A 12729-nucleotide genomic window follows, 5' to 3' on the forward strand; every position below is an offset into this window, starting at 1 on the left:
ACACCGGTTAGCTTACGTTCTTCGTGTTATCACGACGGTTTTATTTCGCACATTAATGCGTTTCAGTGTGAAGCGGCAGTGTGTATAGCGGCAGTTTCCCTTCGCTTTTCTGTGGCTTTGCATTATTATTATTTTTTTAATCATGTTCCTACGTACCAGCCCTTTACGTCCCGAATATATCCTTCGTCAACGTTCGGAACTCATTTGCGTGTTCGATTCACCCCCTGGCGAAAGGCTGCGTTTGCATCAACGCTGTCGCCATCGTATCGAGTCTCATATAGAAGCTGCACTCCTGCTATCCTGTGTACCGCGTTTGTTCGTTCGCTTCTGTCACATGCTTTCTCGCAACGGCGCTAACTGTTGTAATCTTGGCACCATCCACATGATGTACCGAAGAGCTTTGTCCGCCTATTCCTAAGGCATTAACAAAATCAGTTCTAGGATTATATTACATTGTACTAGCATAAACTACAGAGGGTATAACCTAAACTGACTACTCGAGCAGCCAACAGGCAAACTTTGTATCTGAAGAAAAGCGTGTCAGATTCGATCTCCGTCTCGCGCCGAGTCCGGTAGAGCCAAAAGTAGTACCGATCCGGGTGATATTCTGGATAGCCTCAAATTCCGTCATGTTCTCTTTTTTTTTGCATTTTCGAAGCCAATCAGGGAAAACTGTATAGTAGCCCCATTAGCCAAACAAAACTGACAAGTTCGCGAATTCGACAACGCCCAAAACAGCGCTCCCAGACGTCTGACTCGACCACGTTTACGAGGTATTTTGTCATGCGGGTAAACGCATGCCAACCCACCCATGGCAGGCGGGCTCACCAACCCGCCCTGACGCATTCCTCGGCCCGACCCTTGAGCTTTTACACGAACCCGCGACTAAATGTCGGATATACTTTGTCAGGTTCGTGTAACGAGTCGGGTTAGCTCGGTAACTGCGCCGGTAGGTCCGCGTTGGCGATTACAGTAACACTTTGACTATGGTTAACCAATAGTATGAAGCAAACAAGTCACGGAAAGTAGGGCTGCTACTAATCATCGAACCCCAAGCTTCTCCTAATTCTCCTGAATCTGCTGCCTTGAGGTGGATACGAAAGGTCCTTGCTAAGCGATGTCAAAAATTCAATCGCAAGCGTAGATAGTCCCCGTGATACCTCGCAGCTTAGCGCTGGGCAAAGGGGGAGCGGGGTCGGTAATGACTTTAGTTTCTGAAGAAAGATATTATAGCTTCTTTTCGCTTTAGCAGGTCAATAAGTTATAGAGGTAACCAATTTTCTTTTTCTGCGGAAATCCGCTAGCTGGAGGTACAAATTACCGAAAGAAAAAGAGTAGAACGCGACAGCGTTATCGGGACCCGTTCGCATCGCATCGTTCGCATACGGCAAGTAGGCTTCATTCACTGCAACACCGGAAAGCCAGCTTACAAAGACCAAGCTTATACCGATCCCCTTAAAGTCGGTTTCACTTTTAAACAAAAACGCATTGCTGGAAAGACGTTTTTCCAGGGGCAATATAAGTGGTCATATTAAGATGTGAAGGCCCTATCACCTTCTTTTACTATTTTATAAATTGTATGCTATTGCTCCGACCAGTAGCGCACCCAGGATCTCTGCCAGGGGGGGGTTGACAGTTTGCCAATACCATCTAAACAGCGCTAATTTCGATTTCTGCGCGGGAAATTCTAAAAAAAATGCGCTTTTTGCGAGTGTGCAGACGATTGCGCGTCTTACATCTTAGTTGCAGTACTAAAATGCGTAAGGATATAAAAGGGGTTAAACAAAAGGGGGGGGGGGGGTCAAGTCGGCCTCAGGGGGGGGTTCCAACCCCCGAATCCCCCCCCGTCGGTGCGCCACTGGCTCCGACGCGCGCAGGTCTGGTAGAAATGCTGGAAAAGGGGTTTGTGTTTGAGTTTCCTCGTAGCAGAATTAGGTTTTCTCGTACATTTAAATTACAATCCGAGGCCGATTGGTAAACCGAAACCTTGCACCACGTAGAGGGCCTGCGCGGTCGATGTGGTTGGATGATTTTCTCCGTTACCCGAGATCACACGCCGGTTGCCGACGCCGGATTTTCTGCGACATGAGGCACTAAACGCTATCGCTTTAAAAGCTGGCGTCCGCGTGGATTACAACTTCACATAAGTCAAGGGTTAGGTGAAAGTTCGTCTTGCCAACATTTTGTCGCGTCACCCGGCCAAACTTTCTCCGAACTTCCGACATGTCGACTACACTTTTCCTGGTTTGAAGAACTGATGGTTTCTCTGCCGCGTAGGCCTATGGAATTTACCGATTTCTCTGCAACCGAGCTTTCTATCAACGCGATGAGCGTACCATCTGGATCAGACTTTAATCTTTCGGTCACCCCACCATCAGATCAATCAGAGCACGTCATTTCCATTGGCAACCGTAACTTCAGCATGGATATTTTCGTTTCAATCGCTCCTTTATCGAGGGGTCTTAATAGTAAAAACAAAAAAGCAAAACGAATGAATAAGCGAACATTTGGCTACATCCGCTACTTTGAGTCGAGTCTCAACTGGGAGATCTCCTAGCTTTGTTATCGCATCTTCTCGAAGTAGGCTTATTGGCTACGGTCCAAGGCCACGGTAGGCAAGAGGTGAAAGACTATCATTATCAATCGTACCCCAGGCTACAGGAAGCTAGGTGCGGCCTGTTCAAAAAAAAATACTCTTAACGGTGGCGTAATCACCCTCATTTATCGAATATGTGTGGTCTCCTGCGAGGGAACATACATCTGCAAGCGCAGCTTTTCCGATATTGGGCAGAAACGCCCAGCAAAAGAGTATAGTCGAGAACATGGGGTCAAGAGCCGCAATGAAATTGAAAGATACAAAGGTTCTACAACACGCGTTGAGTTCTTTATCAAACGTGATGACAAGGGCCGGATAGTGCACTTAGCAAGCTGCAGCAAAGCATCGGCTCGAAAGTTGGAGAATTGCCCGGATGTGTTACGTCGTGCACTTCATGCGTTGAAGTAAATATTTTGGAGGCAACAGAGAGAGAGAGAGAGAGAGCGCGAGGTGCTGCGGGATTAGGACAATCACAAGTTCAAGGTAAAGCGCCCTTGTCACTTAAAGCGCACTAATGAACGCGAATAGTAGGGAGCGCCCTACTAGTAGAGTTACATGAACACACGAAGCAGCAGCAGTCCGGTGACATCGAGGCAACGCGTATCTCGTGTTCCACATAGTAGCTACTGGATCATAATTACTGTAACCGTACCATTCGCTCGATTTCATTTCTTTCTCACCTCCCGTCACTCATGACCAGCTTACCTTGCTGATAACGATCGCGGAGCGTCGCTCGGACCAATGCCGAAGCGCGAAACGGAGAATAACTGGATAAGGTTCGTTATCTTACTCCTGTATACATTTCTTTAACACATTTGCTTTGCGTAGAAGCACGTGCGCGTTGAAATTGGGAAGCAATGCCATGGCGCCATGCTGACACCTTTTTTTTTTTTTCTTTTCTGTGGCTGGCCAAAAATCACAGCAGACTTGTGCGAGCTGTTTTCAGCGAAGTCTATGTAATGCGAGGAGCTTTCTTTGGCCACTGTTTTACATGGTTGGACGCCGGCGGCCGCGTATCTCCTTGGAGGTCCGAGAAGGCAACAGAGCTCGCCGATTGGCCCGCACCAGTGCCTAACGGTTGACGTCATTCGGAAATACCGGAGCCGCCGTGGGAAATGGGAGAGGGCAGCGGTGTATAAGGAACACGGTTTCGGTCCACGTTTAGTCGCCGAACGTCAGCTAGCTCTCTGTGGCGTACACCCGGCGACACAATATTACGGCGCATGAAATCTGAGAAAAAGCTGAATATCACCGCAGCATCACAACGCAGCCTGGTATTTGCATTTCGGGCTTCGACTAGAATATGCTAACAACATTGTCGTATACAGTTTTACTGGCTACTGCTAACAGGCTGCAGAGATATTCAGCTTTTTCTTAGATTTCATGCCCCGTAATATTTTGTCGCCGGGCGTACGTGCTCTCGCGCGAGAGCTGGCGATGACCGACTCTGTCAGCGCCAGGAGCTGCCGGTATACAATTATTTTAGAGCGAAGCTGTTTATGGCTATGCTTCCGTGCATTTTTCGTGTGCGTGTGCAAAAATGTGGGCCGATCCTGGTGATAGTGCAGAAGGGTCCAAGCGCAATGGCACATACCCCTGTGGACTACGGGACCTGTAACGCGCCCTTGAACTATCCTTGCCACACCTGGAACCCAAAGAGGTCCCAGGAACAACGGTAACGACAGATCTTAGCCCAAAAGGCTGACCCGCGTCGGCCATGTCTACGTTCGCAGCGCCCTCTCTTTGTCGGCGTTCCAACCACTTACGTGCCTAGTTTCCTGCCGACTCCTGGCGACGATTGCATTCTCGTCGTTCCTGCCGTCGCTCTTCGTAGGCGCGTTGCTCCTCGGGAGTCCGGACTATACGCAGCCTCCCCATTCTGTGTCACCTCTGTGTCGTGTGCTAAACTGCTTCGCTGATCATCCACCTTCACAGAGTGGAATGGCTCATGCTTTTTAGTCTTACCATGCCGCGATTTACAAGAAAGGTGCAGTCTTTGCCTAGGTGGCTGGCACGGTTTTTAATACAAACGGAAGTACTATGGACATTAGGGTCTACAACAGAACTATAGAACCACGATAAAAGCAAAACCGTCTTTATGCTTAGGACAATGCAATAGAACACAAAAGCGAACAATGTGCAACCAACGCTAGCTGTCAGACATTATAAAAAGGAAATCTGGTTTAATTATTGTTATTCAGTAGGAAAAAAAGTGGAAGTTGTAGCTAATAATAAATCCACGAGACTGATACTCCAGCCCAATAGCCTACAGGCTAATAGGCTTAGACTCCAATCCAATAGACTGTATTTTAGCTACAGCTAGATAGCTCAAGAAATTGCGGCACAGCCCATCTCCCAATGACCGTCGACGTTGACGCGACTAGCATTCAAGCAATGTAGCCACACACAGTAATTTGAAGATACCTTTATTTAGAATCTGTATTGGACACCCTGAGATGTTCATTGCTTCGGCTACATCCTATACACACTGTCTCCGGGATCGGCCCACTCTGCTATTGACACTCGCTCGCCAAGGTCGGTCATGACCATAACTGCACGAAGACCACTGCATGACGAAGAAGCGACGAAGACGACGGCCCGACAACGGTGGCATAATCACCACTCAATGACGACAACAACATGATTACGACGTAATGACGAAGCAGGAATGATGTCGATGGAACGACAGAGGCGGTAAAACGACGATGGAATGAAGAATTGCATGACGTTTTTGAAATGATGACGACAGCCTGACGACAGTAGGATGCCGAAGCTGGAATTACGACGACGGAACGAATATGACGGCGTAACGACCACGAGCACATGTCTTGTGGCCCAAGCTAGCAGACAGCTAGGGTCACTGGCTAGGCGTAAGAGACTATAGATAGATACACTCAATGTGCCGGAAGCAGGCAAAGCAATGCTAATCGCGTTAACGCAGGATTGCGAAGTCTTCGACTCGCGAGTGAGTCCTTGCACTTGGGTGCTTCGCGGCCAGCGCTCAAGACAATATCAGCAAGGCTGCTTGCGCTTTGATGACGTCAGTGATATGCGCAGTGACGCACGCCGAGAGCCGCTGCGCGTCTCTCAAAGGCTTGCGCGTGCACAGAAAGGTGCCTTCGGAATGGCCCCGGCGTTGGGCGAGAAGCGGTCCTCCATGTATATCCACGGCCTAGAAAGATTAAAGGACAGGCCGCCTGTGTATAGCTTCGCCACTGACACTGGCACCGCGGCTGCAGTGCGGTGAACGAACGATATCGTGATGGCGGCAGTTCCCTACAGCTGCCCCTACAATATAACCCGCAGCAAATATCATTACATCGTGTTTTTGCTTTTTCGCGACTCAAAGAAATCACTGCTACGCCTGCTTTTTGAGAGCACCTGGAGGGGGGGATAACTGCGGCAAACGGGAACATTTACAGCTCATGCAATAACAACATGTATTTAATATAAAGAAGATTATTACATTGGAAATACCACATTCTTGTTGATTGATATTTATATGCGCGCTCAATTACTTCAGTTGGCTGTATTCTTGTAACTGGTCTTGCGATATTTACATGTATCTTTATGGCATAGACATATTTTGCCTGTATATCTCACGCGAATTTCTTCTCAAAATACGTAGCAACCACTACGTAACCAGAATTGTGAGCATTTGATCACAAGTGTTCCTTTAGAATGGCACACCAGAACGTCTATGACGTGTTACGAGTGTGCGTTAACCGAGCGCACATCTACTGTGTTCGTGTACTTTGGTTATAAAATCAAAAGCCCTATGCACTTGTATTAGTTTTTTTTCCACACTTTAAACTAATTTCCATCCCCAAGTGTGCATAAGAGTGTAAATGTGCCTATAACTCACACCCTTACACCTTTACGGGTATGAGGTTGGACGTTATAGACTGAGTTACACCCTTGTACACCCTTAAGGGTGTACATTAGTGTGCGCACAAAAAAAAAAAAAAAAACCACCCAAGCACTCCGTACAGCGGGAGGCTATGGATTCGATTCCCACCGCCGCAGGGCACCCACTGGTTCAAATGGGTACAAGCGTGCCCCGGCCTGGCGTTCGGCTTTCTTCTGGGGTGATGCGCTTGGGAAAGGAGCCTGCGCCCTGAATTCCCGTCGAAACCAACGTGAGCACGGAAAAAAAGTGATGTCTGGGCCGCTCCTATGGCTAACCAGCGAAGCTGAAACGTGCGGCCCCGGTGTTTAGCAGTGGGTTAATCCCGACGCTGTATTGAAGCGTTTCTCAATTATTGGTTACATGTTTGTGTTTCTAGTGGAACGCAAGCGCCAATGGCGGGCGGGTGCTGCTAACCACGACGCCGAGTTAACTCGAAATATCGAACGCATGCGACCAGTGGCGTAGCCAAGGGGGGGGTTGGGGGGGTTCAAACCCCCCCCCCGAAATTTTTTGCACCCCCCCCCCCCCACTAACCCACCCTTTTTTCTCGTCGCTTCGCGCTGACATATTTCAAGAAAGCGGTGCTACTTTCACACTTTCATTTCTGGGCGCTTCCGTTTGGGTTGGTAATTTACAGCGAATCATGTCTGCATATGGAAAAAAACTGTCACGGGTGTTTGTCAAGGCCTTGACACTCTGTGAGGTTTTGGGCGCGAATGTGGCGTCCGCATTCTGAAACAACAAATGCGCAACAAATGCGCAACAAATGAAGCAACAAATGCGGCAGCCGCATTTTAGATGAAGGCGAAAATGCTCGAGGCCCGTTTACTTAGATTTAGGTGCACGTTAAAGTCCCCAGGTGGTCGAAATTTCCGGTATACATTTCCGCCGCTTCCCTTCAGGTGCCGGTTAGGCCGCGTTCGCGTAGGACTTGGTCTCGAAGCTGTCGGAAGCGGCAAAATCTTGCAAAAATCCGCTCGCCTAGGCGGCAAAACAGGCAGAAAAACAGGCGGCGAGCCAAATTGGTCTCGGACCGATTTTTTCGCCATGGCGAAGCGGAAACGCGGCGGAAAGTCGTTCTGCTCGACCGGAAGCTACACTAGCATGTAAACTTCCTGTCGTAACATTGAACATGGCACCAAAAGTGTAGGCTGTAATGCTGATCGACGCGATCAAGAACCACCCCTTCCTCTACGACAAGAGTGGCACTCAAACGTACTGTCAGCAATACTCGCGATAGTATTCAACGTCGCGCGACCGGAGGTGCGGCAACGAAGCCTTGGCGTGACCCAACTTCTTACACTTTTGCAAAGCCAGGCGAACCCACCACTGCCGTTTCCGAGGTTTTCTTGTCTTCCGTTTATTCATTGTCGATTTCTAGAAAACAAGTAGGTAGAAGTATAAAAGCCATTTCTTCTTCCACTTCCATGGAAGACAATAGTTAGGCAGATTCCTCGTTGGCGCTCCATAATTCTCCTCGCACGTGCACGATATGTTGCAGCAGTCGCAGGGTGCTTTTCTCGTCGCGACGATAGATTGGGAGCGTAGGTCTCACGTAGGACGCGCAGGCTTCGGCGAGCCTCAACACAAGGGCCAGCCCGGGTTTTAGCTTTGGTGTTCCCGTTGCCGCTTTCGTGTCCTGGAGGCGCCGAAAATAATACGGAATGATGAAATGTTATTACAACTTGTAAATAAAAGTTATTAAAGAAATATAATCACGCCTATAGGCAGCAACCTGTGACACAGCGCTACCACGCCCGTGTGAGGAGAATTACAGAACGCCACCGAGGAACTTACCGAAGGTCGCAGATGACACGCGAAATTGCGCAAGATGATCACTTTTGATGACGGGTGGGTCAGTGAATGAACACACCGCTCGAAATAATGCGATAATGAGCGCCACCACGCCGACAAACGTACGCAGACTAGATGGATGTGGACGAAAGCGGCAGCGCGGCCGCGGTGGTAGCAAAACAAATGTGAACTTGGACATGCGCGGAAAAGATTTTCCGGCCGCTTTGGCCTCTCCACCCGCTTGCCGCTTCCCAAATGTGAACGTAGCCATAGTCTGCAGCGCAAAACGTCTCTCGTTTGCGATTGCGCCCCTACGGAAGGCTTGTAGTTACTGTTGTGTTGCTGAATCCCAAACCAGCAATTACGAAAGGCTGGTAGTTGCTGTTGTGTTGTGGAATCCCAAACCAGCAATGTACACACGAAGGGGTTGATGACAGCAGTGAAATTCCACCGATTCGCAATAGAATGCACGAAACCGACAGCCGACAAGCATGAATTACTGCTGTGCGCAGTACAGCGTAAGTAAACTCTTGTTGCAGGCGCTGACAGTTCTCGTCGGAGTTCACGCGTCCTGAGAAATTGACTATGTGCACTATGCACTGAACAAGACCGGAGTTCATTCCTGCATCACTAGTACACCAATCAGTCGAGATTCTGTGAGGTACAAGGCCACATCCTGTTTGCACCGGCCTAAGTGAAGCAGAAATGACTCGCACGCACTACTTAAGATGCGTGCACATGCCATAACTATGCAGTGCGGTGAAATATTCTGTACAATTCTGAATCTGTTGACGTAAAGGCAAATGACGGCTGCATGCTCGCACACAGCGGAAGACACAGCGGCCCATGCACTTGCCGCAGGAAATGCAAGGCGACGAAAGCTTCGTAAAAAAAAAAAAAAAAAGCATTACTCGTTTTCGCGCGTATTTAAGTTTTCTAGCGCGAAGACGCAGCGAACAAGCTATTGCTATGGGAGTAGGTATAGCCTGGTAACACGTGCATTTTCACATGTATAGCCGTCCTTGACCTGTGAAACGCACTTCGCCCCGACGAGGACGACGCCATCTACGCTTAACGCAGATTAACAATTAATGATGTCTTCTCCGATCGGGCGGGTCGTCTCAATAATGCGTTTTCGAAGACTGGTCCATTCAGTGGCGCGATGAGAGACGGTTGCTCCAAACGCCCACTGTACCTGTCGTACTTACTGTATTTTAGTGAGCTTACATTACTTTTTACTTAATTTCTTCACAAGCACACAGTGCCACACACACGCGCGAGGGGGGGGTCCCATGTCTTTGATATACATGCATAGAGCGTGCTTAATACTTATTATCGATCACGTCACGTAGTGGAAAGCAGACGCTTGCCCCCCCCCCCCCCCCCCGGTCGGGCCGATGAACCCCCCCCCCCGAAAAAAATATCTGGCTACGCCCCTGCATGCGACAACGGCGAGTCGAGGAGGCGGCGTTGCGGGCAGAGCAGCGTCAACATGGTAATGGCGGGAACGCGTTCGCCGGGGCCAACGCCCACTTTCGGCGGGAGTTTCTCGAGCGGAACTTTGGCTTCGGCTGCGACGAAACGACCACGCTGAAATCGCGAAGTGGAACGCAAGCCCCAGTGACAGGCCGGCGGATGCTGCTAACCACGACGCCGAGCTTACTCGAGATATCGAACGCGTGCGACAACGGCGAGTCGAGGAGACGGCGTTGCGGGCAGGGCAGCGTCAACGTGGCAATGGCGGGAACGCATTAGCTTACGACGTCACTAACGGCGTTGCCAATGGCGCGCGCGCTTGGGTGCGACGTAAAGAAAGACGTAACTTAAGGCGCAGCCAATGGAGACGTTTAGCGAAACATAGGACGAACGGTTTTTCGTTTCGCCTAGCCATATATATAGCTTTCGCTGTAAAAATGACAAACTCTTCCCCTATCGGAAAATGGGGGTAAGCGAAGGTTGTATGTTTCTTCGGTGTTCCTCGGAACGAATTGCACGACGAGTACCACGTTGTGCTCGAACCACAACCGGTCACACACACTGCAACTGGCTCCGAAGTTCCGGTTAAGAAACTCGCGTTAAAACCTGGCCGTCGCACCGGGGAAGTTGGCGCTAGCGTTGCCGAGGCGTGCACCACCGTTGTCGGGTTCCTGGAGGGCAACACGACGCTGACGTTTGGCCTCAACATCGCGCTCCCACAACTCGGGGTCCGTGGTTCTTCGCTGACGTTTCGCCTGGGCTTCGGAAGCCCTCACGCTAGAATCTGCACGTCGACGACGAGCCCTTTTCAGAGCGAGTACGCGGCGCCGGTGCTCAAACGCAGCCTGCTCCTCAGCGGGACGCACCACGCGCGGCCTTCTCAACCAGCCGCCGAGACTGATTTGAAGTGAGCCCGGCGGAGCACGCGCCGACCCCCTTTTTTCCCCTTTCCTCCACGCGACACACTAAACGACCTTGATTGGCTGCGCACGTCACGTAATCTGGCAGCGGCGCAGCTTTCCCCGCACCTGCTCTTTTTTCCTTCCTTTCTTTTTATCCCTGGCTCATACGCACATATCTGAATCATACCCGCATATGCAATGTGGGTATACGCCATACGTGAGTTTTGGCGTGACAACAACGCCATTGAAACTTGTGGGCCAATACAAGCTTCACTTGAAAAGAAACTTGCACGGTCTTCATCAGAGTATTCACACACACAAACACACACACACACACACACACACACACACACACACACACACACACACACACACACACACATATATATATATATATATATATATATATATATATGTGTGTGTGTGTGTGTGTGTGTGTTTGTGTGTGTGAATACTCTGATGAAGACCGTGCAAGTATATATATATATATATATATATATTGTAGCGAAGTGACGCAGCAGTTAGTTGTTGGACGCATCAGCTCACCAGGGAGACGACGATGAAGGGGGATGAGCTCTGGCAGCGGCAGGTGCAGATCGGCAGGTACGACGACAACAAGAAGTAACATTTGAAGAGACTAGATTTATTTAAATTGGCATTAACTTGGTTCCTTACAACTGTACACACATATATCTTATAAATGCAACGATGTCATACCGATCGTCGACGGCCTGCCTGACCGGCCTGGTCTCCCGTGGTGAAGTGGCGCCGTGGGCTGCTGTGTCCTTGCTCTCTCCAAAATGACCCAAAACCCCTTCCTTAAATGTGGTTCCACAGCATCCACGGGGCCCGCGGACCCGTGGGAGACGCAAGCCTCTATTCGTCAATCAGGCAAGCCGTCGTGCTCCAATAGGGGACAGAGTTTTGGGGACCACGCAGACATGGTCGCAACAATAGACCGTGAACTGGCATGACCTTTCCCCCCCAGTACAGCCGCGCGCGGAGCGACCGCGCTTTACACGTGCACAAACCCGTTTCGGTATTCCTCAAGGTCGGGCGCGGCATACGTTCTTCGCGACACCTTCCCCCTACGAAAAAGAGTGTCCCACTCGTTTCTACAGAGCACTTCGAACTTGAAAAGAAAATTATGGCTCTAGAAATTAAACACATACATGAGGGGTTGTAAGAAATAATGGAAAAAATAAAAACAAAAATGAACAAGCGCGTTTTAACAAAATGTAAAAAACCGCGAGCGAACGCGACGCACAAAAATTAACACTAAAGTTCTATTCACTGGTGCTGTAATATACATCAGTATCTGTGTCGGATGCAGCGAATGTCCTCCAGTCGGTGTAAAGTTCAGTCACAGCATCCACGCGCACTCTGTCGTTCTCTGTCTCACACACACGCTCACACACACGATCACGCACACGATCACACACACGATCACACGAGGCAAGCCTCTGGTCAGCACTCGACCTGCACTTGCGCACACCACGACGAAGATCACAAACTTTCTTTTTCTCACGACGTTCGTCAACTGACTCGTCGTCTGCGTCGACATCATCGGAGCATTTTCGAACGTGGGGAGGTTTTAGCTGCGCGAAATTCACAACGCGACGTTCCTTCCTGGTTTGGTCCACTAGTTTTTGATGAGGCTGGAGTCGGTGGGATTCTTTTGTGGCGTCTTCGATTCGGCTTTGTCCGTTATCGACCTCGAGTATCGTTTCATTCTTGGGGGTCACAAAGGGCTCGACACTGGCCGGCTTTCTGGGTGCGAGCTTTTGGGTATGGCAGTCAGAGCAGGATTGAACGTACTGGCTGACTTGCGAGAACATCTTCGGCCAGAAATAGCGGCGGCGAACTTTCCCCCATGTGCGCCCGAAGTCGAGGTGGCCCGCCGTAGCGTCGACATGACAGTGCCGTAAAACCCCCGGCCTCAAACACGATGGGACAACGAGTGCCGTGCGACTTTCATGAAAGCCGTTCGCCCTTCTGTGCAAAACACCATCAACTAACCGAAAGCTCCGTGCCGTTCTTTTCGTTTTTCG

Source organism: Dermacentor silvarum, chromosome 11 (genome assembly GCF_013339745.2).
Source record: "Dermacentor silvarum isolate Dsil-2018 chromosome 11, BIME_Dsil_1.4, whole genome shotgun sequence".
NCBI lineage: Eukaryota > Metazoa > Arthropoda > Arachnida > Ixodida > Ixodidae > Dermacentor > Dermacentor silvarum.